The sequence below is a fragment of the Pelodiscus sinensis genome, chromosome 3, assembly GCF_052426305.1.
Source record: "Pelodiscus sinensis isolate ZL-2025 chromosome 3, ASM5242630v1, whole genome shotgun sequence".
Lineage (NCBI taxonomy): Eukaryota > Metazoa > Chordata > Testudines > Trionychidae > Pelodiscus > Pelodiscus sinensis.
The window spans coordinates 36,773,436-36,799,444 of record NC_143054.1 but is presented as its reverse complement, the minus strand read 5'-3'; the positions used below and the strand labels follow the sequence as shown (position 1 = coordinate 36,799,444).

At 40.4% G+C, this 26,009-nt stretch overlaps 1 long non-coding RNA gene across 1 annotated transcript; it reads right to left on the bottom strand.

The window, feature by feature from the left end:
- Positions 1-628: 628 nt before the first annotated feature.
- LOC142827580 (uncharacterized) lies at positions 629-9,409 on the bottom strand. Its single transcript, XR_012902256.2, has 2 exons — positions 8,962-9,409; positions 629-811 (listed from the first exon to the last, which is right to left on the bottom strand). It is a non-coding gene; the product is annotated as an uncharacterized LOC142827580 (long non-coding RNA).
- Positions 9,410-26,009: the final 16,600 nt, after the last annotated feature.

The following is a 26,009-nucleotide window of genomic DNA, read 5'->3' as shown; positions in this document are numbered from 1 at the left end:
TTGGAATAACTATTCTGGAATAGATTATTCCAAAATAACTGTGCATTGTAGACATACCCAGTGGGTAGAACAGAAGGATGAGAGTGTGTGTTTGGGGAGGAATGTAGCTCTCCAGAGAGAAGAATAGGAGGGAAGGGTAGAGTTAAATAGAACTTTGAAGATTAAATATATTCTGTAATTAAATACATTAAAAGATTATGAGACATTCAAGAGTCCATGGTAATGGAGGTCATATAAGCAATTTAGATAGATTGAAGCCTATCACAAGAACTTTAAATTTGTTGCAAAGGTATCTTTATGAGGAAGGTACCAAAAGAAGTCCTTCAGTTTTCCTTAGAAAACACACGAAAGTTACTGGGTCTGAATGCACTGATCTTTGGAAGTAAGTTTGCTTTTCCGTTCATTCCAATAAGATCAGCACACCAGCTGCAGAAGAAATGACGAGGTCATGTTTCATTCATCCTAGTAACCAGCTTTAGGGTCTATGAGCCTGCTGTCACTAGAGTTGATGGCAAACCTCCCACTGATTTTACCAGCAGCAGGAACTGGCCTGGATGTCAAAGTGAACAACATTTCAAATTATTTTCCACACTGGGGTCTTTGTAAATTTAAATCTGAAGAGACAAAACCAGAGAAGCTTGCCTTTATTTCACACTGCGTTAAGGCTGGAGCCTGTGGGGGGTTGAACAGTGGAATCAGAAATTTGAAGGTTGTTGATAAGGTCCTCCCTGGAGACTCAGCAGCTGCCTAGAGTATGCTCAGCAGGGTGTTTCTAGTCATGCCTCACCAAGCCAGAGTTTGTCTCTAACTTCTGCAAAAAGAGATGAAACTTGTATTAATGTTCATAGACTCAAATAGAATATGTGCTTCTAATTTAGTGCATGAGATCACATGTAAGTACCAGGCTTTAAGAAAATAAATAATTAATCTCTAGCCACAGAAATACAAAATCTGACTGCAAATCCCAGCAGTACCAGTCTGAAAAGCACAGACTGTAGCCTCATCATCAGAGATGTGTTTGTAAAGCAGACCCTGTGGATCTGATTTTCAGACCTTCGGTTTTATGCTGTAGCATCTCCACTGTGACACAGGACTGAAGTAACTCAGTGCTGAACAATCCCCTATAGGTACTTTCAAAATGTGTACATAATTGCCATTCTGACCATGTATTACCATCTTTCAGAGTACAGATTATTTTTCTTTACACCTGCTTTAAAGCCAGTGTTTGTTATTCATGCTGAGGAGTATTTTACTTCAGATTGAAATAACGCAAGCTACCTGCAGAATAAGATACTACTCAACATGATTAAAGGTGGCAGATTCTAGCCCTTGCTAATCATAGTGGAAATGCATGAATCTGCTGAACATGCCCCAGGACAAATCTCTGTGTGGAAGGTAAAGCCTTAAGGATGAACATTCCTTGATGTACACATTTCACAATAGTGTGCATGGTGCACAAAACACACCAATAAAGGAAACCCTTGCCTCTTTAAAAGAACAGCCCTGTGTTGTATCTCCACACAGTTGCTGAGCAAACTGGATCATTTTACATGGCATTTAGCATGCTTGACATCTGCTTGACTCACACTAACCTCTAGCCAGGGCTGCACTTCCACTGGGTTGGGATCTCAATTTCCATGAACAATTACTTTTAAAAAAATCTGTAACTTCTTTATAAAACACACCAACATTTTTTAAAAGATACTGTATGTCAAATTTGAGTTTGTATCATCTAATATCATTTACACTGTTTCTTTTACTGAACTTTAGTATCTCTATAACATGTACTTGATCTGAACTCATACTGGATTAATCCAGAGAGTCACTGAGCAACTACCAATTCCAAATTGCTGAAACTCAGATCCCAGAGCCCATCACAGCTCACTAGGCTGGAAAGGGGCTCATGAGAGAATATGAGGAAAATCTTCTGAAGTCACCAGCTTTCTACCCCATCCTCCTTTCATCGCGTAAGCACTGCCACTGTATGGGGCTATGTAGTGGATTCACACATTCTGTGACAAGTTAAACAGAACACAGAATGAATGAAGGAAAGAGAGAGACAATTGTCCTTGAATGGCGAGGTTTAATGGAAGCAGTCTCTTAATTAAGGAAGCTGTGATCATTTTTGTACTTTTTTGTCCAATTTAAAGAGCTGAGATTTAGAACCATACCTGTTAATCACCTGTTAGACACTTGTAAGTGGTCTCACTTGTCTGTCTTGGGATTGCATTTAGAAAGTGGGTTCTGCTTGTCATTACACTCAGACCGAGCCACATTCTTCCTGTGAAAAGCTCTAAAATTTACACCTGATATCTCCTCCAGTAAATCTATGCAGAGCACTGCAATTATTTATTTAAGGGCATATTCCTATCTACACTGTGTAGCAGTTACTGGGGTGACTCACATAAATAAGTGGTAATCAGCCTAGGTAAGGGCTGCACAATCTGGCACTAAATAAATAATTTGGACAGTTTTACTAAAGAATGGAATTATTGGCAGTAATCATAAATGCAAATTATTCCTCATTCTTGCTATAAGTAGGTTTAGAAAGTGCTGTAGGGAACTGTAGGTTGGCAGAAGATAACATTTGCTAAAATTATGCTAACATAATAATTACTGAATGGAAAGATACAATGTTAATTTTAGCAAAGTGAACAAAGTGTCAGTACTGCAGTGTTTCTACTACATATAAAAATGGTACTTAGGCTTACTTCCTGAGATTTTTATTCAAAATACATTATCTTGAACAAGAAGCCCAACAATTTTGATTTGGAGAATTTGTCCATCATTGGATATTTCCCCCATGGTGTGCTCTTCACAAAATGCATACTTTAATTCAACTTTATTCTATCATTTATGTAATTATTGTCGCATAGAAATGTGATACTGCGGGACAATTAGACTTTTTTTTCCAGGGCTTTGAAGAAACAGTTTAGCCAAACAGCTACTCCATAGATAGTGCATGGAAATGATCATAGCTTTTTGACATTGGGTAGTGGGAAGTTGAGAGAGCATTTGTGAATGAAATTGCAATGTCCAGGATAAAGCACCCAGAAATGTACACATATAGATGCTGCCTAATTTGCAGTGTTTTATTTGTGCTGACTTTAAGTTATCTATTATACGCTGTCGGGAAATATTGTGACTGGTACTTATGCAGGTGCACAAGTGAAAGAAGGGACTATGTGAGGAGCCAGCCTCTGGCAGATAAAGGTTTGTCACATTGTCAGGGCAAAGATCCCTTTTTATCTCTCTGTCCCTGTGGGCAAAATCATTCCTAAAAGGGCAGGAAGGTTTCAATATCATGCCCCACTGGCCTAAGAAGTGGTTCAATTGCAATGCACATTGTAGGCAACAGCATCCTGGTAATATTCCCTGAACTCCATGGGACAATTTGACCCATTGCTTGGAAACACATCTGAAAAATCTAATTGCACATGTGTAACACCAACAGATCCCTACGACGTGAGCAAAAAACCACAGGGCTCTAAGCTAAGGCTGTAGCACAGACTCTCTAATCTCTCTGTAAATGGTTTGGGGCCACTAGATGGAACAGAATACCACACCCAGGAGCTGTATGGTTACATATGTACTGGTGTTACTTAATTGTGCTTGCAAAGATAGATGCCCTAATTTGCATACAAAGATATTTCTATCAAAATAAACTTGGACCCTGAAACTTTTTTAGCTACTGCAAAACAGTTAGCAACCTGGTGCTGACAGTTTTGTTCCTTACCCAAAAATTCAGCTAAAACCTCTCATCTGCAATTCCCTATCACTACAGTATGGAATTACCATTGACGGAAGTCAAAATTCTTTAATCTAAAAATGCTATCTGCTTAGAAACTGGCAGTTCTAGGCTAAGTTAGAAGTAGCAGTTCTTTTTGAAACACATCTTTATTTTAAAAATGAAATCTTTTCTGCCATATAAATCTTTTCTGCCATATAAATTCAGATTCTATCCCAACTGGTGACAAGTTTGCTGTACATAATGGAATGTTATAAACATCTCCTTTTGCTGCCTGGTGAAATGTAGCTATTACCCTGATTTGACATGTGTCAAAATATCCCTATATTCTGTCACACCAGTTAATACACAACACCTGACAAGATGTCTTGGGTCTGGAGAGCATGAATGTAGAATATGAAGTGAGCATCGTGTCACCTATCAGTGCAGTAAATTTTAATATTATTTCATATATACATACACACAATAAATATATAATCATAATAAAAGAGCACATGACAAAATTATTTATAGTAATAATGCTTTGTATGTATAGGGCACCTTTCTACCTGAAGGGTCTCAAAGCTTTTATTAGCCTGTATTTTTAGGGATCACTTAACCCACACTTGTAATGCCGCCATCGATTGTGATTCTGTTATTCCATTGCATCATTAGCAACAAGCAAACTATTCTAAGATAAGAAATGAGGAATTTTCAAGTAATTTTCAGCATTTTCATTGGTTCTTTTTATTCCAACTGGTTTTCATTCTCTGACTTTAAAATTTAATTACACAAATAAGTTCTTAACATAACTCTTCTAAACCCCTAAGTTTGGGTTGCAGCCATGCAAAAACAAACAAACACAAGCAGGAGCTGGTTTTGGACTTCCAATAAAAATATAAATATTCCTTACTGCAGTTTCAACTTGGCTCAGGAACCTCATCAAACTTGAGCTGAGGTTGGCAAGGACACCCTGAACCAGGAAAGATTTGCATTCATTGATGGAAATTGGAACATTTTGCAATGGATCACAGCCATAAGACTATCTATTTTCATACACAAAGTAAATTTGGTAATTGTACAAAACTGCAATTTTAGGTTTTTCTTCATAATATTCCTATACCTGTTAACCACCATTCTTTGGGAGTGCTGAAACAAGCAGAAAAAAAATGCAATAGTAGCCTTTTTCAATTAAAAACAAGATCTCCTAGAGATGAAGTGTTAGCTTCCCAGGCCTCCTCATTTGTAGGTTTTGAAAGTGATTTAGCTTTCCAGAAGTCATCAGATATGATAGATTGGGACAATGGTAATATGGCCTAGCAGCTGGACTCTCTACATGAAAAAATTACTGCCAATGAGGAAAAAAAATGTGAACAGTTGGGTCTAGGACTAATGGAGACAGCAGAGAAAGTTTCCAATCTAGAGGTAATACCACAGGGATGTGATTTAATGATTTCCAAAGTGACAAAAAGTAATAAATCTTTTAAACCTGAATTAGACTTGATTAGAAAAGCACTAAAATTGTGGGGTCTAATGCAAATATTTTAGGCCTGTGACCGTTAGTATTAAAAGGAATGCTAAATGTATTAAGAATTCTTCTACATTAGTCTTTGAATCTGGTACATGATTCTCCTATATGGAATATGAGGCCAAATTCTCTGCTGTAGTATATATACAAAACTCCTTTTGAAGTCAAAGGTGCCCCTTTTCACCAGCAGACACATTGACCCATAAATGAAGGAATTGAAGCTTTACAGTCTATTTGATCAAGTAAAATAAATTTCTGCACACACATGCATACATTTTAGACTGATCTCTCTTTTCTGCTCCAAAGTTTCAGAGGGGTTGCCATGTTAGTCTGTAACTAGAAAAACTTAAATAAACCACAAATAGTCTTGCAGCACCTTAGAGACTAGCAGGGTAGAGAGTATCATGAGCTTTCATGGGCACAATCCACTTCAGATGAATGGAGTTTAAGGGGTTCATTTTTCAAATAAATAACACAGGTGGGGAGGGAGGGAGGGAGGGAGGGAGAGGAGGGAAAAAAAAGAAAAAAAGGGAAAGAAATTGTCAATTAGAGTGTCCATGCTAAATGAAACTGATAAGAATACATAGTACCCAATTTAAGTACCCTTTGTTTGTTTTTTTATGTCATTAGGATGTGGAATATGGCAGGGCCATCCAGATTTCTGTTGTAGGAATCAAATTAAGTTCTGTAGATTCCTTGTCAAGTTGGCTTTTGAAATTGGCCTGAAACAGTACGGTGACTTTGAGATCCATTAATAAATGCCCAGGCAAGTTAAAATGTTCCCCAACAGGTTTCTGTGTGACTTTTTGGATATCTAATTTGTATCCATTGTTTATTTCTCATAGAGACTGTCCAGTTTGACCAATATACATGGCAGTGGGGGCATTGCTGGCAGTTGATGGCATAGATCACATTAGTAGATGTGCAGTTTGTATGAGCCTCTGATGTGGTGGTTTACGTGTTTAGGCCCTGTTATGATCTCACTTGTATAGACGTGTGGACAGAGTTGGCATCACGGATGATTGCAGGGGTGGGTTCCTGGATGAGTATGATGGAGGCATGCCACGTGGTTATTGGGAATAATTTGTTGCAGTTAGGGGGTTGTCTGTAGGGGAAGATTGGTCTGTCCCTCAAGGCTTGTGAGAGTGAGGGGTCATTTTCCAGGATAGACTGAGATTTTTGATGATGTGTTGGAGGGATTTAAGTCGGGGTCTATAAGTGATGTCAAGTGGTGTCCTGTTGTTTTCTTTGTAGGGCCTATTTTAAAGTAACTGATGCCTGGGTACTCATCTGGCTCTGTCAATCTGTTTTTTCACTTTTCCGGGTGGGTATTTCAGTTTTAAGAATGCTCGATATAGATCCTGTAGGTGTTTATGTCTGACTATGGGATTGGAGCAAATCCGGTTGTATCTTAGGGTCTGGCTGTAAACAATTGATTAGGAAATGTGTCTTGGATAGAAGCTAGAGGCATGTAGGTAAATGTAATGGTTGGTAGGTTTTCAATATAAGGTGGTAGAAATGTGTCCATTGTGTAATTATACTGTAGTGTCAAGGAAATGGATCTGTTGTGTGGACTGGTCCAAACTAAGGTTGATGGTGCGGTGGAAGTTGTTGAAATCCCTATGAAATTCTTCGAGGGTCTCCTTCCCATGCATCCATATGATGAAAATGTTGTTAATGTGGTGTAAGTAGAGTAAGGGTGCTAGGGGGCAAGAGCTGAGGAAACATTCAAGGTTGGCCATAAAGATGTTGGCATATTGTGGGCCATATGGGTGCCCATAGTTGTGCCACTGACTTGAAGATATAAATTGTCTCCAAATTGGAAATAGTTGTGCATGAGGACAAAGTCACAGAGCTCTGTGACTAGGTGCTGAAGACACCACTGCACACCTGGTTACAGAGCAATGTGACTTTGTTCTCACCCACAAACTTCAATGTCCTGTTTACTGAACTGTGCTGAAAAAATGGTAACATTACGAAGGGCTCTATGCTAAGAGCTTATTGGAACAACTAAGCAATAAGAAAAGTCAGTTCCTCAGTGTCAGGAATGGAAAAATTTTCCTATAAGTTTTCATCAGTGCTATCTACTTCTGTACCAAATAGTCTTATTAGCTGAGTGCCTCACAAACAATTAATTTATCCTCGTAATGTCTGTGTTAGATAAAGAAGAACTACATCCTCATTTTTAGAAGGAAGTAAGGTACAAAAATATTATATGATTTGCTTCTAGGTTACTCAGAAAACCCGTGGCAGAACCAATAGTGAAATCCAGCTCTCCCAAGATTCTATCCAGGGCTTTAATTAAAAGGTGTCTTGATTCCTTATGAAATTACAGTGATGTTGTAATATTTAATGATAGTCAACTTACTTCATTATGTTTTAGCAGCTCTCTTGGTGTTAGGCATGGTAAAATAGACCCATACATTTAAAGGCTATTATCAGACTGCTTAACAATAGCAAATGTAGACATTGTGACCTTATAGGCATGTGGATCCCTCACCTAATAAACAAAATCTCTGGACACCTCGCTGGTCCTCACCAATGAGAAGAATGGAGCACTTTGCTTTGAGTTTCTTTTGGCAGCCTGGACCAATCTTTCACCAGCTTCTGCTCCAAGATGTGGAGCTAGAGGCATGTGCTGGAGGCCCAAGATCACATAGGAAGCACTGAAAAGCTGGTAAATGAATTAATCTCTCTCATGATGGTGATATTTAATACCCTACAGTGCTTGCAAAAAGCTAGTTTATCTACTGGCTACATTGTTTCCCAGTTACCAAACTTTCCTGACACTTTTTCCACAGGCACCTGTCATACATTCATAGACTCCAAAGCCAGAAGGGAGCACTATGATAATTTAGTTTGACTTTTTAATATAACAAAGGCCAAAAAGCTTTCCCAAAATGATTCCTAGAGCAGGTCTTTTAGAAAAACACCAATCTTTTGATTTAAAAGTTGTCAGTGATTGAGAATCCACCATAACAGTTGATAAATTGTTTCAGTGGTTACTTATTCTCACCTTTGAAAAATGTATCTATTATTTTCAGTCTCAGTTGGTGTAGCTTCAACTTCTAGCCATTTGATTTGTTATTTTTGTCTCTGCTGGACCTAAGAGGACCCATTCTTAAATATTTGTTACCTATGTAAGTATAAGTGACTGGAATCAATTGGCTGCTTGCCTTTCTTTTTGTTAATCTAAATGGATTGAGTTCTTTAGGACTATCACTGTTACCAGAAGATTTTACGTCAATTATATCAAGCCAATGGCACTGCCAGAAAATGATACTTCTCATTTAAATCTTAACTTCTAATTTATCAACATTGGTAACTAAAGTTGTGGCCCAATGCCACGGCTCAATCCCCCAACCTGACACTATGTGTGCAGAGATGGGGGGTTGGATAACCAAATAAACTCTGCAAAACCTGTCTCTGTGATTCCCAAAGACAAACTTATCAATTTCAGTCCCTCTGAGATCCCCTCCCCCCAAAATCCAAAAACAAAACCAAGACTGGTTGCTCGCTGTCACCACCCAAATGATTCCAAGAAAATATGAAAATAAACTTTTTTCTAGGGAACAGATCATTTGGGAAATCCCCTCCCTAAGGTAAAGCTCTCCCCCCTGCCCCAGTCTCCGTTTTGCTTGGAGTTGGGACAACAGAGGGACTCCACAGACAACAAAGGACTCTTCCCTTGTAAGAAGTTACTTACCTTCATGCAGTAACGATGATTCTTCAAGATGTGTCCCCATGGATGCTCCACTCTAGGAGTCGGGCTCGTTCTGGCACTGCTGGTCATAAGTTTTTAATAGCCATTGTTGGCCGGACCATGCATGAGAGGTCAGCGTCTTGCGCTATTCGTGCTTTTCCCTCGTTGCGCACAGTCTGGCTCCCGCCAGTTCCTCTCACCACTTGGTATCTGCAACGAGAAATGAACAAGCTCCGGAGTGGGGAGGAGGGTGGGACATGGAGCGCCCTCGGGGACACATCTCGAAGAACCATTGTTACTGCACGAAGGTGAGTAACTTCTTCTTAAAAGGGCAGAGTCCCTTGTCTGTGGAGTTACTACTGAAGGTAAGTAACTTCTTCTTCAAGTGGTCCCCGTGGGTACTCCATTCTAAATGACTGTAGAGCAGTAGCCAGCATGTGCTCCGGAATCAATGTTTGTCTGTGACTGGCAGTACTGCCGAGGCAACAATAGAGTCTGTGGCTAAACACTGCATGATTGCGTAATGTCACATGAAAGTAGTGCTGGAGGACCAGGTGGCCAATCAGCAAATATTGGTCAGTGGGACTCCATGGGCATATGCTGTGGAGGTAGCTACTGCCCTCGTGGAGTGAGCCTTTGGTTGCGAGAGAAGGGGCTTATTCTGAACAGTGTGATAGGTGGTGGTACATGTCCCTATGAGTCTCACAATACATTGGCTGGAGAGCGCATTACCGTTGAACTGTTCTGCAATTGACGCTATTAATCTCTCTGTCTTGCGCCATTCCCCAGTTCTGTCAATATAAAAGGAAAGTGCTCGGTGCATGTCAAGAGTGTGTAGTAAAGTTTCTCGCTGCGATGAGTGAGGCTTCGGATAAAAGGATGGTAATATGATGGGTTAATTGATATGAAACAAAGAACAGACTTTAGGCATAAAGGCCAGATGCAGACGTAATGAACTGAATCAAGAAGCTAACAAGTAGGGAATAACCACTTGGCCAATCATAGAGATCACATGAAAAAGACCTGTTCCTTCCTACAGTTCAAAGATAGAGCTAAATTGGCTCCATTAGGAGCCTTTTGTTATTTTAAGTGCTTAAAACAGCTGATAATCACTTGTGGTTGGAGAATGTCTCTGCCCAGAAAATTACTAAGACCTGGGTGAAATCTCAGGAGATTGGCTTGCAGAAGTCACAGCAAAGACACAGGTGTCAGAAGGTGATCAGCATGTCGAACAGTGGCTGATCAACAGCACTGAACAGTGGCAGCAAGCAAAATGAGGGGACAGTGAGTGAAGTGGAATGAGAGGCTGGTAGGATGGCCAACCAAAGAGGAATGATGGCTGGTGGGTTGGCCAGCAAAACACATGCTCAGATGGTGAAACAAATAGGTGACATCTTCTCTTGGAGCTGAAGTCACACAGATGCACCTGTGAACTTTGGTTCCTCACTGAATAAGGACATCCACTGTGCGTAGAGTATGGTGAGGGAGCAGGGTGGCATAGAAATGGAACTCTTGGTTGTAGAAATCAAGAAGATTAGATGGAAATCTCTGTCCCATATATTGTGGTGTGTGTCCTGCTCACAATTTTATGACCATGAATCCTGTTTGTGGCATTTTCTCTAATTAATATCTGGTTACTTCCCTCCTTTCATTAAAAATTTCTGTTTTACACTCAGACTCTGTGCTTGCAAGTGGGGAAGTATTGCCTCTCAGAGGCACCCGGGTGGGAAAATTACACACTGGGGGGGCTCAATCTGGTTCTGTGTTGTATTGCTGGAAAAAAACCTCTAGATATTGAACCTGGCTTCGTTTGCTGCTGGCTTTACCTCATGGAAGGATTACATTTATACTACAGCTAACATTCTAGATGTTCAAACATTTTCAATGTCCATGAAAAATACTCAAAGCAAAGTGACCAAATATATTAATGGACCCAAAGGTTTTGGAAATGGCTGAGATAAAATTGAGAATTTCACTTTAGTATTGTAGACGCTAAAATTATTTGCCACTTTAATGTGTTTAGTGGTAAAAAAAGTGAAACAAAAATTATAAACATGATCTTTGTGGAAATGTTATCATTTATACAAATCCTTTTTTCCCCGCCATTGAAGGCTGGTTATTCCATGAGCGAAACAGAAATAGGGCATTAGGGAAAAATATACAGAACATCAACTTATTATGAGAAGCTTACAGGTGAACAAATCATACTTTGCTGTACGTGAATTGAAATATGGGGAAGGAATACTAGGCAAATGAAGGAAACAGATGTTTTGAAAAAGCTATGGTGATGCAGAATGAGAAAATATCCTCAGGCAATGTAAATAATTTATAAGAGAATGGTAAATGATAGTATGGTTGCTATATGTGGCTCTATGTGGCATACTTAATTATGCCATAATGTATAGCTATTAATTAATTATTGTGCTTACATAGCCAACATCTTACTGCTGGATTTTACTGCTCTGCAGTATGTTGCATTGTGTTATTTGTTTGATTGAATTCAGTCATCAGAAGAGACTTTAAAATATATTTAATTGGTGTTGTTAGTAACCAAAAGTGTTAACTATTGCTTTACTATAGTATATAGTGTTCCTTTAGAGCAGGTATTCATTACACAAGAAAGCGAAACAAGTTGAAATAAATTGTTTCCAGGATCTTTCATAAGCAACAGGTTACACAGGTATAACAAAAATAGTAATGAAAAATCAAATTTAATGCCTAGAGATGAAACACTAGCAAAGTATTAGATGTTTTCTTTGGGAATGGAGAGCAAGTTATAGGGCCCTGCTTGTTTTCCCATCGATTTCAAATGACTTTTATTCAAGCCCTAGGAATTTTAATAGTGATAGAAATGTAGCCGTGTTAGTCTGGGGTAGTTGAAGCAAAATGCAGGACAATGTAGCACTTTAAAGACTAACAAGATGGTTTATTAGATGATGAGCTTTCGTGGGCCAGACCCACTTCCTCAGATCAAATAGTGGAAGAAAGTAGTCACAACCATATATACCAAAGGATACAATTAAAAAAAATGAACAAATATGAAAAGGACAAATCACATTGCAGAACAGAAGGGAGATGCGGGGGGGTGGGAAGGGGGAGGAAGGAAGGTAAGTGTCTGTGAATTGCTGATATAAAGGTAGGGAGAGTGGGATGTTTGTGAGTTAATGGTATTACAGGTGATAATTGGGGAAACTGTCTTGGTAATGGGTGAGAAAGTTCAAAGTCTTGTTAAGTCCTTGTTGGCAAGTGTCGAATTTTAACATGAATGACAGTTCAGAGGATTCCCTTTCAAGTGCAGATGTAAAAGGTCTTTGTAGCAGAATGCAGGTGGCTAAGTCATTTAGAGAGTGTCCTTTCTGGTTAAAGTGGCAAGAAACTGTTTTCTCTTTGTGATCTTGTCTGATATCTGTTTTGTGGGCATTAATCCTTTGGCGAAGCGTCTGAGATGTTTGTCCAATGTACATAGCAGACGGACACTTTCGGCACATGATAGCATAGATTATATTTCTGGTTCATAGAAATATAATCTATGCTATCATGTGCCGAAAGTGTCCGTCTGCTATGTACATTGGACAAACATCTCAGACGCTTCGCCAAAGGATTAATGCCCACAAAACAGATATCAGACAAGATCACAAAGAGAAAACAGTTTCTTGCCACTTTAACCAGAAACGACAATCTCTAAATGACTTAGCCACCTGCATTCTGCTACAAAGACCTTTTACATCTGCACTTGAAAGGGAATCCTCTGAACTGTCATTCATGTTAAAATTCGACACTTGCCAACAAGGACTTAACAAGACTTTGAACTTTCTCACCCATTACCAAGACAGTTTCCCCAATTATCACCTGTAATACCATTAACTCACAAACATCCCACTCTCCCTACCTTTAATATCAGCAATTCACAGACACTTACCTTCCTTCCTCCCCCTTCCCACCCCCCCGCATCTCCCTTCTGTTCTGCAATGTGATTTGTCCTTTTCATATTTGTTCATTTTTTTTAATTGTATCCTTTGGTATATATGGTTGTGACTACTTTCTTCCACTATTTGATCTGAGGAAGTGGGTCTGGCCCACGAAAGCTCATCATCTAATAAACCATCTTGTTAGTCTTTAAAGTGCTACATTGTCCTGCATTTTGCTAGGAATTTTAAGATACTCAAGAAATTGTGTGCAGCTCTGCAAAGGTAAAAATATGGTCTAAAAGAGAAGAGTAATGTGAACCTAACAAACACTTTAAATTGCTGTCAGCTGAAAGAGTGAAATCCTGATTCCGTTAAAATCAAATAACACAACAAAAATAAGTCAAGCCATTTACAACATTTTGCTTCTCTATAGAAAAAAAAAAGGACTATCTAAACTCCTACATGCCAGAAAGGACACAACAATGGTACTCTAAACTCACCCAACGATATTGTTAGTCTATCCAACTACACACTTAACCTGGCAGAAGAGCCTGTCCTATCGCGAGGAATCTTTTTCTACTCCACGATCCCCATACACATGATAGAGTTCTTCTGTGACCAGGAAGCCTACTTTAACTATTTCTGACTTGGAACATGTCCATCACACCACTGAACAGCCACTAATGCAGAGAAGGCATCCTACCAACATGAGAAGAAGTCTCCTCCTGATGTTCAAAACAACCAACTGGACTTCTACATAGAGTGTTTCAGCCGATGTCCACAGGCTGAAATTGTGGACAAGCTGCATCACTTGCCCTACAACCTCAGTCATGCAGAGCACAGTGCCTTCTACAGCCTCAGAAACAACTCTGACATTATAATCAAAGAGGCCAACAAAAGACGTGCTGAAGTCATCATGAATAGGTCAGATTATGAGTGGGAGGCTACTACGCAACTCTTCAACACCACATTCTATAGGCCATTATCCAGTGATCCCACTTAGCAATACCAACAGAATCTAGCCATCCAACACAGGAACTATCTGAAGAAGCACAGGAACAAATCTACCCAAACATATGCTTGAAGCCCCAACCAGGGATATTCTATCTGCTATCCAAGAGCCATAAAGCTGGAAATCTTGGATGACCCATCATCTCAGGCATTGACAGTCTTACAGCAGAATTGTCTGTTTATGTAAACTATCTCCCTATGCCCTACACTACCAGCATTCCCAGCTATCTTTGAGACACTTCTGCCTTCCCAAGGAAACTGCAATTCATATACAATCCATCTCCAGCCCACGAAAGCTTACGCCCAAATTAATTTAATTTGCCACAGGACTCCTCCTTGTTTATGCCTGCATGTAAATTGTTGCAAGATTGACCTGAATTGGTAAAACCCTGTTAAATATATAGAATTTACTATGAGACTGTTAAGCTAATAAACAAAACAAATATGCTATTTGTTGTGTTGTGTTATGTGCAGAACTGGAAGAAAAGAGGTCAGGAATGAAAAATGTAGAAAATCATATTTCTGTTCAGAACGTTTTTATTGTTTGACAATTTTGAAATGACTTTTTGGGGAAAAATGATTCTCACTCTTTCACCTTTTCCTTCCTTTTTCCAGTATATGTATTGGGGAAATTAACAGAGAACATGTTTTCTCCTACTTTTCCTGATTTTTGTATTCCCTCATCACAAATCTGTAAACAAATCAATAAAATGTTGCACTGCATTACAGCACACTAGGAAGCTTTAGTGTACACTAGCAGGGTCTAAATGGACCAGCAAGTGCAGGACACATGAGAGCACTTTAGAAATCACACCACTGCAGTGCATGTTGCTGCATCAGGTGAACAAAAATCTTTGTTTCTTTGTTTTGTAATGCACTATGGACCATGATGAATTAAGTACATAACAGTAAATAGAGTGCTAACTGCTGAAGGGTTTAGAACACTCAATGTGGAATTGCTAGTGTTCTGCTGCTGGAATAAACGGGATAAACCTCACCCTTAGAACATAAAATAAATCTCTTTACCTTGTCTACCACTGTCTTAGTTTGCTTCTTATTTTTAACGTGAGAAACTTGAGAAAAGGCTCGGCTTGACAAAGCCCTGGCTGGGTTGATTTAGTTGGGATTGGTCCTGCTTTGGGCAGGGGACTGAAGTTGATGACCTGTACAACTCTATGATTCTAATGAAAGAACTGATAGTATCAGTGTGAGGCTGAGCCAGATTTTACCAATACAAGTGAGGTTAACAGCTACTTTGTATAATCACATGGTCCCAAAGCAGGCAGAATATATCCCAATAAATCTGATCTGTTAAGTGTTTACCAATGTTTGCAATAAACCATTATATTTGGCAAAACATCTACCTTAAACCAATCCTTCCCCTGCCCAATTTTATTTCAGGGCTTTAAAATGGATTCCAAGGTCCTTAATTTATACAAAATTCACCATTGACTTAGTTAGATGCTGCAAGATTCCTCAATTTGAGTTAACTAGTGAATGGGAATATTTATCCCAGTGCTCGCTCTTCAGTAACAAATTGCACAAAGAGATGAGATTGAGTCTGATCCTATTTCTATTCAAAACAAGGGGAAAATTCCTACAGATTGTAACAGAAGTATGATTGGACCTTGAGGTTTTTTGTATTAATTTTGAAATCATATCTACAGGATATTATAAGACTAGCTAAACTCCAGCTGAATGCTACTGGCAATGAGTACAGTTTTCTTTCTCTTTTTTATTATTTTTAAAATGACCCTTTAAGTTCTATTAGTTCAAAATGTCTCATTTCTAAAAATAATAGTGCCTCACTTTGGTATACAACATGAATATTTATACAGTGCTACCTATTCTGAGAAGTTTAATATTTTACTTTAATTTCAGTGAAATACACATTCTCTTTAAGAGTGAATCTTAATTAAATGCTGTTGCTCAAGGGAAGGTTCTGTTTTTAAGTCCAAACATGTTGCCATGAAAGCTTACTCTGAAATAATGGAGGCTAGGTCAGGGCTAGGACCGCTGAATATATAGATTCTTTACATATTAAGTTATTGCAAATCTCATACCTCTCAAAAAATCAGAAAGAAATTAGAAAAAATTCTGTTTTAGATTTATTTTAAAACTCTGATAATTATCTATCTATCACAGAATGATAGGTCTATCTATCTATCAATATATATATATATAGTATATACAGTTTCTACATTTATACACACACACACATGAATATAAAAATCACTGGTGTAATGGAACAAAATATTTAATGCACTGCAGCATTTAAGTACAATAAAGGACATTGCATGCATCTGAGTAAAGATCAAGTGATAGTATAATTATTTTCTTCACAAAAATATGTTGAAGTGGGAATGTTCCTTTAAAAAAAATCTCGTTATTATGTGATGTTTCTAAGCAATCACTAGCTAGGGGAGAAGAAGTTAATTTTCAAAATTCTTCAGGGGATAGAACTGAGCAACCAGAGGCACTCCTCTCCCTCTGTAATTGAGACCATCCCAGACACCTGACTGAAACTGACATTGTTGTCAGTTTCATATGAACATATTTTGTTTTGGAAACATCATATGTCAATGTTTCTGAAATGCTCTTCTCCTCCCACTTCCCCAATCCCCACTCCTAATTCCTTCAGAATTTCAATTTGTGGGACCTTTTTAAAATGGGGTTTGATCTGTATCAGAACAAAACCAAATGTTCTGTTAACTGGAAATCCTGCATTTCTGCTGTCTCATGAATAGTTGGGGGCAGTTGGTGAAAGCCAGATAGAAAATTCATTAATTCTGATCCTCATTTAGTTTTCTAGACTGTCTTAACCTCAGCAGAAGTCAGCATGGGAAAACCTGAATCAGCCACATAAACATTAGGGAAAAATGCAGAAAGGCATAATTCACCAAATGGAGCAAATATTTCTCTATACAAAGAGAAAATGATATGCAAGATGTCACAGAGGTTTGCCAAGCAAGAATGTCAGCTCTGCTGTACCAAATTGGGGGCACTGAACACAGAGAAATGGCAGTCTAAAGTTCAAATCAAATTTCAAATTGAGATTGCAGAGATCAAGGGGGGGGGATGGGAGACTGAACTCAAGAGGTGTCCATAATGAAGAAAGAGATTTGAGTTCTTTCATAAGTTAAAAAAATATTTTAGTATTCTGAAACAGATTTTGAGCTGGAAAGAATTTGTCACAGCTCTCTCAGGACTACCTGCTGATAAATAGCTAAGAACAATGACAAAGTTTGAAGAAAAGGAAAAGTTCTTAAAAGTAGCTTGTAGGCTCAGTTTATAAAGAAGAAAAACAATGTTCTCCCATTGCTGGTAGCAGCCCAGAGAAGAAGAATACTGATTTTTCTTAAGAAGAAAAAATTGAGTTATCAGGATATATCTTTTGCCCTTCAGCAGTCTGTACAAATTAGTTGTAAAAGGGGTGAGAGAAGAAAACAATATAGAAAATATATACACCATAACTGCAAGATCCTTTGTTTTGTGACACACAAAAACAAGCCCTTTAAGAAAGAAGCTATAAGGAGGAAAAGATATGTCTGCAGAGTAGAAAAAAATGACCTATGGCAGTCTCAGAGCCTGAATCAGTTGACTTGCTCATGTTGCAGTCCCCAAAGCCTGGACTCTAGCTTGAGCCCAAAAGTCCACACTGCAAATTTATAGTACTTGGGTTGGTGTGGACAGTCACTGATCATGATACAAAAAGCTTTTTCTATCACTTCAGGCCTTCTTCATTTTGGAGGCTGTGATGGGTTGGGCACTAGAATGGGAGAGGTGAAAACCCTCTGGGTGGAGGAAGTCCCACCCCTTCAAGCAGACTGGGCCTGCTCCAAATGCTGGGGCAGTATAAAAGGCCAGGAGCAGCTCAGTCTGGGCTGGCCAGTGAAGGGGAAGGTTCCCTAGATGGAACTCTAGTGCTGTTACAGCCTGTTGTCCAGATAGAGGGAGCTGAAATGCTGAGAGGCAGTGACTGCTCAGCCTCTACGGAGATCAAGGGAGAAACCACCACCAGGGAACAGGGAAACTCAATGGCTACATGGGATGATGCCCTGACGGGACCGGTAGGAAGTGACCCAGGGAGGGTGCAGGAGCCGTCCCTCCCCACCCAGATATTCTTGGCACGTTTCGGCAGGTGTCCTCACTGAGAGGGAGGGGTAGGCAAACCCTATGCTCATAGGGCCCTGGGTTTGGACCCAGTAGAAGAGGGTGGGCCTGGGTCCCTCTACCGGGGCAAACCCCTGACTCACTGACTCTGGCCATTAGGCCTTACTGCCCTGAAATCAGGGGCACTTATTGACTCTAGCCATTAGGCCCTAGTACCCTGGGGTCAAGGACATTTATTGATTATGACTAGGAGACTGTTAACCCTGTGGAGCAAACTACTGGTGGACTGAAAACCCCTGCTCAGGGCAAGGGAGTTATGAACTAGCAAGTAGGCTGGGAGTCCAGTGACCAATCAGGTATGGCGACCACATGTCAGACTAGCCATAGTCATGTGAAGGGGTGGGTAAACCCCACTACACAGGCCATAATAAATAGTTCTTGGGATAGAGTGAACAAAGGAATTTGGACCCTGCTTTGTAAGCAGACTTCCAGGACCCAAATGTCTATGGGGTGGTGTTGCTTTTATACTGTAACATGCCTTGAACTTAACCTAGACAACTTTGTCCAATGCCACATCCATGTGACTAAAGGAGCATCAAGATTTAAGTAACTCAGGGTATGTCTACACTACCACCCTAGTTCGAACTAGGGTGGTAATGTAGGCAACCGGAGTTGCAAATGAAGCCCAGGATTTGAATTTCCCGGCTTCATTTGCATATAGCCGGGTGCCGCCATTTTTAAATGTCCACTAGTGCGGACTCCGTGCCGCGCGGCTACACGCGGCACGGACTAGGTTGTTCGGACTAGGCTTCCTATTCCGAACTACTGTTACTCCTCGTTTCACCTACATAGTTAGTGCTAGTCATCCCAAAATAGAGATTAAAAGACTGTAGACAAAGCAGACTATCTTCACAAGCATCATGGAGTTTGTAGTTTGCTAAATATGTAGAGATCATAATTTCAGACTAGAATTCCAAGAGAATAGAGATAGATTCCCAAAATGATACACAATTGCTAGTGATTTCTTCTAAAAGAAATAAGAACTTGTTGATAATTGATAGAAAAAACATTTTTAAAACTAAGCGGATAGCTGGAATTATTCCTGAGTAGTAGTAGAAAGTATAATAATTTAAGTGCAGGTATCAACCTTAACCATCCATTAAATGATAGAAAAATGTATCTTGGTATGCACATAGCATGTGACACTGATTATATAGCTGATATGCTCAGATGTCCTTGTGGACCACCATATGTAGGTGAAATTACAAATTACTGATGAAAAATTTGCAATTAGCAGGAGTGATATTTGCTAGATGTTTTGTAGATAAAATTGTTGTTAGTACACTGTGGTTTTTGGGCATTGAACATACCTTAAATTAACCAGGCAATAGAAATAACAACTTGTGTACAAGGAAGCTGATTTTTTTTCTGTTTCTATTTAGGTTAGAGTTCTGTTCTGAGGGAAAGATTGCTAAACTTGCTGAAATAAAATAAGCAAGATAGCAAAAGTCTGGCATAGGATATATTTAACCAGTTGAAAATCATGTATCTCTCCCTCTTCTCCCGAGGTATGTTGATTCATCTTTAAGTTATTGGTCTATTTAGCCAAATTGTTAACTGTCTTTTTGTGTCTTGGGAACACATATGCTGAGCTCAGTCAGATGGTTCTCAATGCTACATTAAAAGCACTGCAGAAATCCCACACTGTTCTTCGCTTGGATTACTTTTTTTTGTTGAATAATCATGATTCCTTATAATTCCGACTCTGCAATTATTATCTGATTAATCTGATTAACTGCATTAATTATGTACTTTAGACCAAGCTTGTAGTTTTGTTTTGGTCTTTTTAATGCACCAAACTTTGAACGGCCTTCTTATTTGGTAACTGATGCTTTCTTGGGTGGCATCTCCCCATGCTAGTGTCCACAGGATTTTTGAAGGCTGGGGGATATTTCCAGAACTCTTGAAGATTTCTAAGTTTCCATACTGTAAGTTTCTGAAACTGTCATACTTTCATTGAGAAACTCAGCATGGTGCTCTATGAATGAGTGAAATAACAGATTTGGTTAATGAGGAATTGGGTAGGAGACCATTTATTTTATTATTATTTAAGTTCTTTGTTGGACTTGTGTCTGACAGAAATTGGGGGTGGGAGGTTGTAGAAAGGGTACAATGCCTGATTGTATTGTCTCCCTCTCCATGTTAACGTGACAGAGTTTATGGAAGATGAGTGTGGTGGGTTAAAATTTGCAGAGGTCTCCTGACTCTGATGATGTTAGGTGGGCTGAGTGTAACTAACCCTGAAAGCTCAGAGGCCTTTTCCACACAACATGAGTGTGACGGGGTGCTACCGCCCCGCACTTCAAACCCCCCTGCACCAGCCATGTACAGGATGCGCTGAACCAGTTGTGCCGGGGCGCTATCGCCCTGCACTTTAAAACCCCCCGTGCCGGCCATGCACAGGGGCTGCGAGCCAAGGTTAACGTATGCTGTCCAGGGCAGTGCCCGAGGAAACAGCAGAAGAAAGTGGCAGGAGAGTGACGTCTGCAAGGGGGCAGGGTCCAGGGGAGGAGAGAAGAGGACGGTGTCTGCCGGGGACAGAAATACACTGAGCCATAATGCGGGTAATTTAAAAGGGAGATGAGAGAAGGCGGGATGTGAGAAAAGAAGCGAGAGAAGCAGGTAAGGGGGGAGGAAACAGCCCAGGGCACGGCATTTCCATATTGCCCACGGGCTGGTGTGTTTCAGCGGGAAGCCCGCCAGCCGGACCAGACCACATCAGGTCTGAGTCCTTAAGACCCTGGGCTGGGGTCCATGAGTGAGGATGGGCCTGGACCCCCCTCTCCCTGCTGCCCAGAGCGGTATTACTAGACTATGTCCCATCCTGATTTGAACTAGCCCAAATCACAACTGAGAAAGACTAGTGCTGGACAGACACGGTGCGGGTTGAATTTCAGGACTTACAAATTGGGTGATAGTTAGGACAGATAAATAAAAACACCGGGTGACAAACTTTACAATAGCAGGAAAGTCAGTCAAAGTAAGATATGCACCTCCAGCTATGTAACTTATGTAGCGTAGCTGGAATAAATGTATCTTACATCATGTTTTCACTTTGCCCATACAACAGGAAGTCAATGGGAGCAAACACTCCTGTTGGCTTCCCTTGCTCCTCATGAGGAGCAGGAGTACCCACACCAATGGGAGAGCCTTTTGAGTTTGGCCTAGCGGGTCTACATAGAAGATTGACCATGGCAGCATCGATTTTCCACATTGTGTAGATGTCTCCAGAGAGTTTTGCAGGGCACTAACACTCTGCAGTTGTGGAGGAGGAAATGGTTTGGGACAGCTGTGTAGGAGCAGTTACACGGTTTCAACGATCAGCTGGTTCTCAAGCCCACTCAGATGTGTTACTTTCCTCCTCATTCACACTTATACAGAGTACAGTCTAATGGCTATTCTTTCAGTGTAATAAAATAATAATTTTAAATCATATTCTTTTACTCAATATTTTCTGAGGTTTTTAATTGTCTGGTGAAAAACATATCTCACATGAAAAGCAGTCATGGAAAAAAATTATTTGAGTGGCATGAATTTCAGGCTTAGATCTTAGAGTTATAGTGTTGACATTTTATAAAATCCACAATAACTAAAGCTGTTTTCTTCTTGAGCCCAGGCAAATAATCAAACTGACAGGTAGTGGTGGGGGAGATAGAAAAACATTTCCCCCAATGTTCTGGGATACATTATGGCTGATGATGTTATAACAGAGACAAACAGTTAAAATAACTTTTTACTACAGTGAACATGACAAAAAGAAGGGACTTTGTTAATATCAAAGCTGACTACTAGTAGGGAACCTTCAGCTGCACGAGCATTCATCTGTCTCCTGTCAGTTTGGCTTTTATTCATCTGTGGTTTTGTGAGTGATGTCCAAGAGAAGAAGATTACTTCATAATAAATATTTATATCCAAAGTTCAAACCAGCTGGCACTATTTATATGTGCCCCTTAATGTGTTAAGTGAAAAAGGTGTATTTTATAAGGGAAATCTGTTAATAAAAATTATCAAAGTTCCTGAGTCCCATTTTAGAAAGCACCTAACTCAGTTATGAGCTTACGTCCCAAGTCAGTAGGTCTTTCAAAAGTATGTAAGGGTACGTCTACACTAGCCCCCTAGATCGATCTAGGGAGGCTAATGAGGGCAACCGAAATTGCAAATCAAGCCTGGGATTTAAATATCCTGCGCTTGATTTGCATGTTCCCGGCCGGTCTCCATTTTAGAAATTTACTAGCCCGAAGTAACTGCCCGCGTCTACATGCAGCAGTAAAACGGGATTCCGATTTAAAGCCCAAACTGGAATTAGCTGGTATTCCTCCTGCAATGAGGTTTACCAGCTAATTCAATTTAGGGGCTTTAAATCGGAATCCTGTTTCACTGCCGCATGTAGAACTTCCCCAGTGCCCAGCAATTCAAAAGGGCCTGAGATTCACAGCTGCTGCTGCTGCCACTGTGGCAGGGGCACAGCCAGAACCCTGGGCCCTTTAAATCACCAACAGATCCCCACACCACACACTATCGGCAGCACTGAAGGCTGCCTGGGGGAGACGAACCTCCATCCTGACCCTTCCACCTGAGGCGCCATCCTTTCTAGGGATGCAGAGCCACTCCCCACCTTGCCAGGAGTCCCCCTGTACAGCTGTCATCTTATAGCTCTCAATCTCATTGGAAATTATAGAGAAGAAAGCACCATGTTAAAGAGCAGACTAAAAGGGAGAAAAAAGTGCCATGTTGTATAGATACTTTAGGGCGGGGGGGGGCGATAATTTTGGAAGGGGTCACTTTATAAGTTGCGGAAGTGGTCACGGGGCCTTAGGCGGAAGGGGCGGGGCCTTGGTGGAAGGGGCGGTGCCTTTGAATTGAAAGGTAGCAAAAGGATTTGAAAGGGCTTGCGGTTCCCAGGCAACATGTTAGCAGCCCGGCTGGGAGCCGAGAGCCTTTTCAACGGCTTTTATTTAAAGAGCTCACACCTGGGCAACTGTGAGGAAGGCAGTTGAAAGGGCTCACAGCTCCTGGCCCTGCTAACATGTTGCCCAGGAGCTGCCAGGGAGGCTTCAGCTCTTTCAAATGCTTCTAGTCAAAGGGCTTTCACCTGCCAGGTGGCTGCGAATGCATTCCCTGGCAATCACCAGGAAGGCACAAGCACTTTAAAAAGTAGGTGTTGAAAGGGCTTGGGCCTCCCTGGCAGCTCCCAGGCAATGCTGAGAAATGAGATCAGCTGCTCCCACTCCACCCGTGATAAATCCAGGTCAGCTGCTCCTGGCTGCCCTGAAATAACCATCTCCCAATTAGCCAGGGCCATTTCTATTTTCTAGAGCTGCTTCTCTCTCCTTCTAATCTTGCCCTCTGGCCTGATCCTGTCACAGCAAAAATGTGGTTCCTATTACTGTGTTACATGATATCTCCCTTTTTAAAATTGTCTAGATTTTCTTCTCTCTCAGGGTGTGTCTAGACTACATGCCTCCTTCGACGGAGGCATGTAGATTAGCGAGATCGGAAGAGGGAAATGAAGCTGCGATTAAAATAATCGCGGCTTCATTTAAATTTAAATGGCTGCCCCGATCTGCCGATCAGCTGTTTGTCGGCAGATCGGGGGAGTCTGGACGCGATGCCCCGACAAAGAAGCCTTTCTTCATCGACACAGGTAAACCTGGTTTCACGAGGCTTACCTGTGTCGATGAAGAAAGGCTTCTTTGTCGGGGCATCGCGTCCAGACTCCCCCGATCTGCCGACAAACAGCTGATCGGCAGATCGGGGCAGCCATTTAAATTTAAATGAAGCCGCGATTATTTTAATCGCGGCTTCATTTCCCTCTTCCGATCTGGCTAATCTACATGCCTCCGTCGAAGGAGGCATGTAGTCTAGACACACCCCCAGTTTCTCCTTTCTTCTTATCTTCCATAAAATCAAAGCAAGAAAGATCTTGTGATTTTTTTCCCCCCTTCATATTCTCAGTAAATTTTAAAATCTCCTGTATTTTGCTACCTTCCTTCTGTTGAAGGCTTATTTGGAAAGTTTGGGTCATGCTTTTTCTGTTGTATAGCTTAAATACTCATTGAAAGTCCGAGTCTTGGTATGGGATCCAAAATTAAAATGTTTGTTTAATTATTCAGGGTCAGCTCTGGCTATGCCTCATTCCATAACTGTTTAGAGAAAATGTAACATTAATGGGGGCGGGGGGGAGGAGAGAAATAAATTATAGATTCAGAAATCAGTTACTTTGATCACTTGTTAAAGTAGTTAAACCTCATTTGGAGGGCAATTAGTACACCATGTCATATTCCCTTGAAATATGTATAATTGCATGTATCTTATAATGCCTAATGGTAATGGCATAATCCTCTCTGATGGGACTATTCTTACACTATGGTGATGCAATGTTATTTCCATACATATTACAAAAGTATTGTTCAACTCTTTTCTTTGGAATCTTTACACTTTTGCATCCAAATTCATCTTATTCATTGCCCTTGCCCTTAAAGTGCCACACAAGTTAGCTCCTCCCTATTTCTCTCTCTGAGTCTCTGTCATTCACCCCATCAATCCTATCAAGGCTCACAATTCATAACCCTCTTTGTGTCATTTCTCAAAGTCACCCAGACACCTTGAATGCTCCTTCTTATCCAGTCAACCATGCCTCCATTCTTTATGACGTCCAGTAGTTGTTTAAAATTCACTTCTTCCGGGAGAGGCATGAGCCCTTCTCTCTGTTCACAGCTCTATGTAAAGAGCTACACACTAGAAGCCACTTGCAACAAGATGTTTTATCAGTCCTACAAACCTAGGAACAATGATGCATATTCTTGAGTGCCACTGCCTCACATTTTATCTACTACCATTTTACAGATTAACAGGCATCTCTTGTCTATTCCTGTGATATTCACCTGCTCAAAGAAATTTTAAATTGACAGTGGAAGAAAGAAAGCCAGCTAAAATTCATGGAACTAATAAGTCAAACTCCAAATCTTTCAGTCCTCTCTCTTCACTTTTTGTAGCATCCCTTTCCTTATCTTTATGCATTTTTAGATGATAGGTTCTGTGGAGCAAGGGCATTGTCTCCCTAATGTTTCTAAAATCTAGTACATTGTAGTACAATATAAATAATAATATACAAGCCAGGAATGAGTAGCACAGTGTAAATTTTGCAATACTTCAATTACATTAACTTTTTTTAGCAAGTGCAGGATGAAAGTAAAGTGTGATATAATGAAACCTACTTTCATGCAATATGTTTAAACATTACAATTGAGGGATAACTGAATGAAAAGATGTGTTGCAGGATGAAGAAGGAGCTACTTTTCTTTCACTGCTCTTGAACAACATATGGGAACAGTTTTTAACTTACCCATAATAAACAATTCAAGTGTCATCTAGTGTTTTATGAATATATTGTCAGGCTAGGTCTAGACTACAAGCCTCTTTCGAAAGAGGCTTTTTCGAAAAAGCCTCTTTTGAAAAAGAGTGTCTAGACTACAACCACTTCTTTCGAAAAAGCAAGCCGCTTTTTTCGAAAGAGAGCACCCAGGCAGTCTGGATGCTCTCTTTTGAAAAAGCACAGTTTGTGTTACATAGCGCCTTTTTTCGAAAGAGCACTTTCAAAAAAGGCATTATTCCTCATAAAATAAGGTTCTTCTTCAGGTAGTCCCCGTGGGTGCTCCACGTCTGGTGTCAGGCTGATCCTGGCACCGTGAATTGGAGCTTGCCAGAGCTATGTTTGGCCGGACCGTGCGTGCGTGAGCCCGATTCACACCTTTAATCTGCCGCGCCCCATCCGGCAACCGCCAGTTTCCTCTCATCCGTCTTGGGTTGTGGACGGAGAGCTCCTTCATCTCCTCAGATTGATACCTAAGGAGAGGTTTAAGAAAGACTTAAAACATTTTTCTATAGCCTGCTATTCATCACTTCATTCCTCTGTTAAAAAAAAAAGGAGAGCTAATATAGTATAACCTGTTTTTCTAT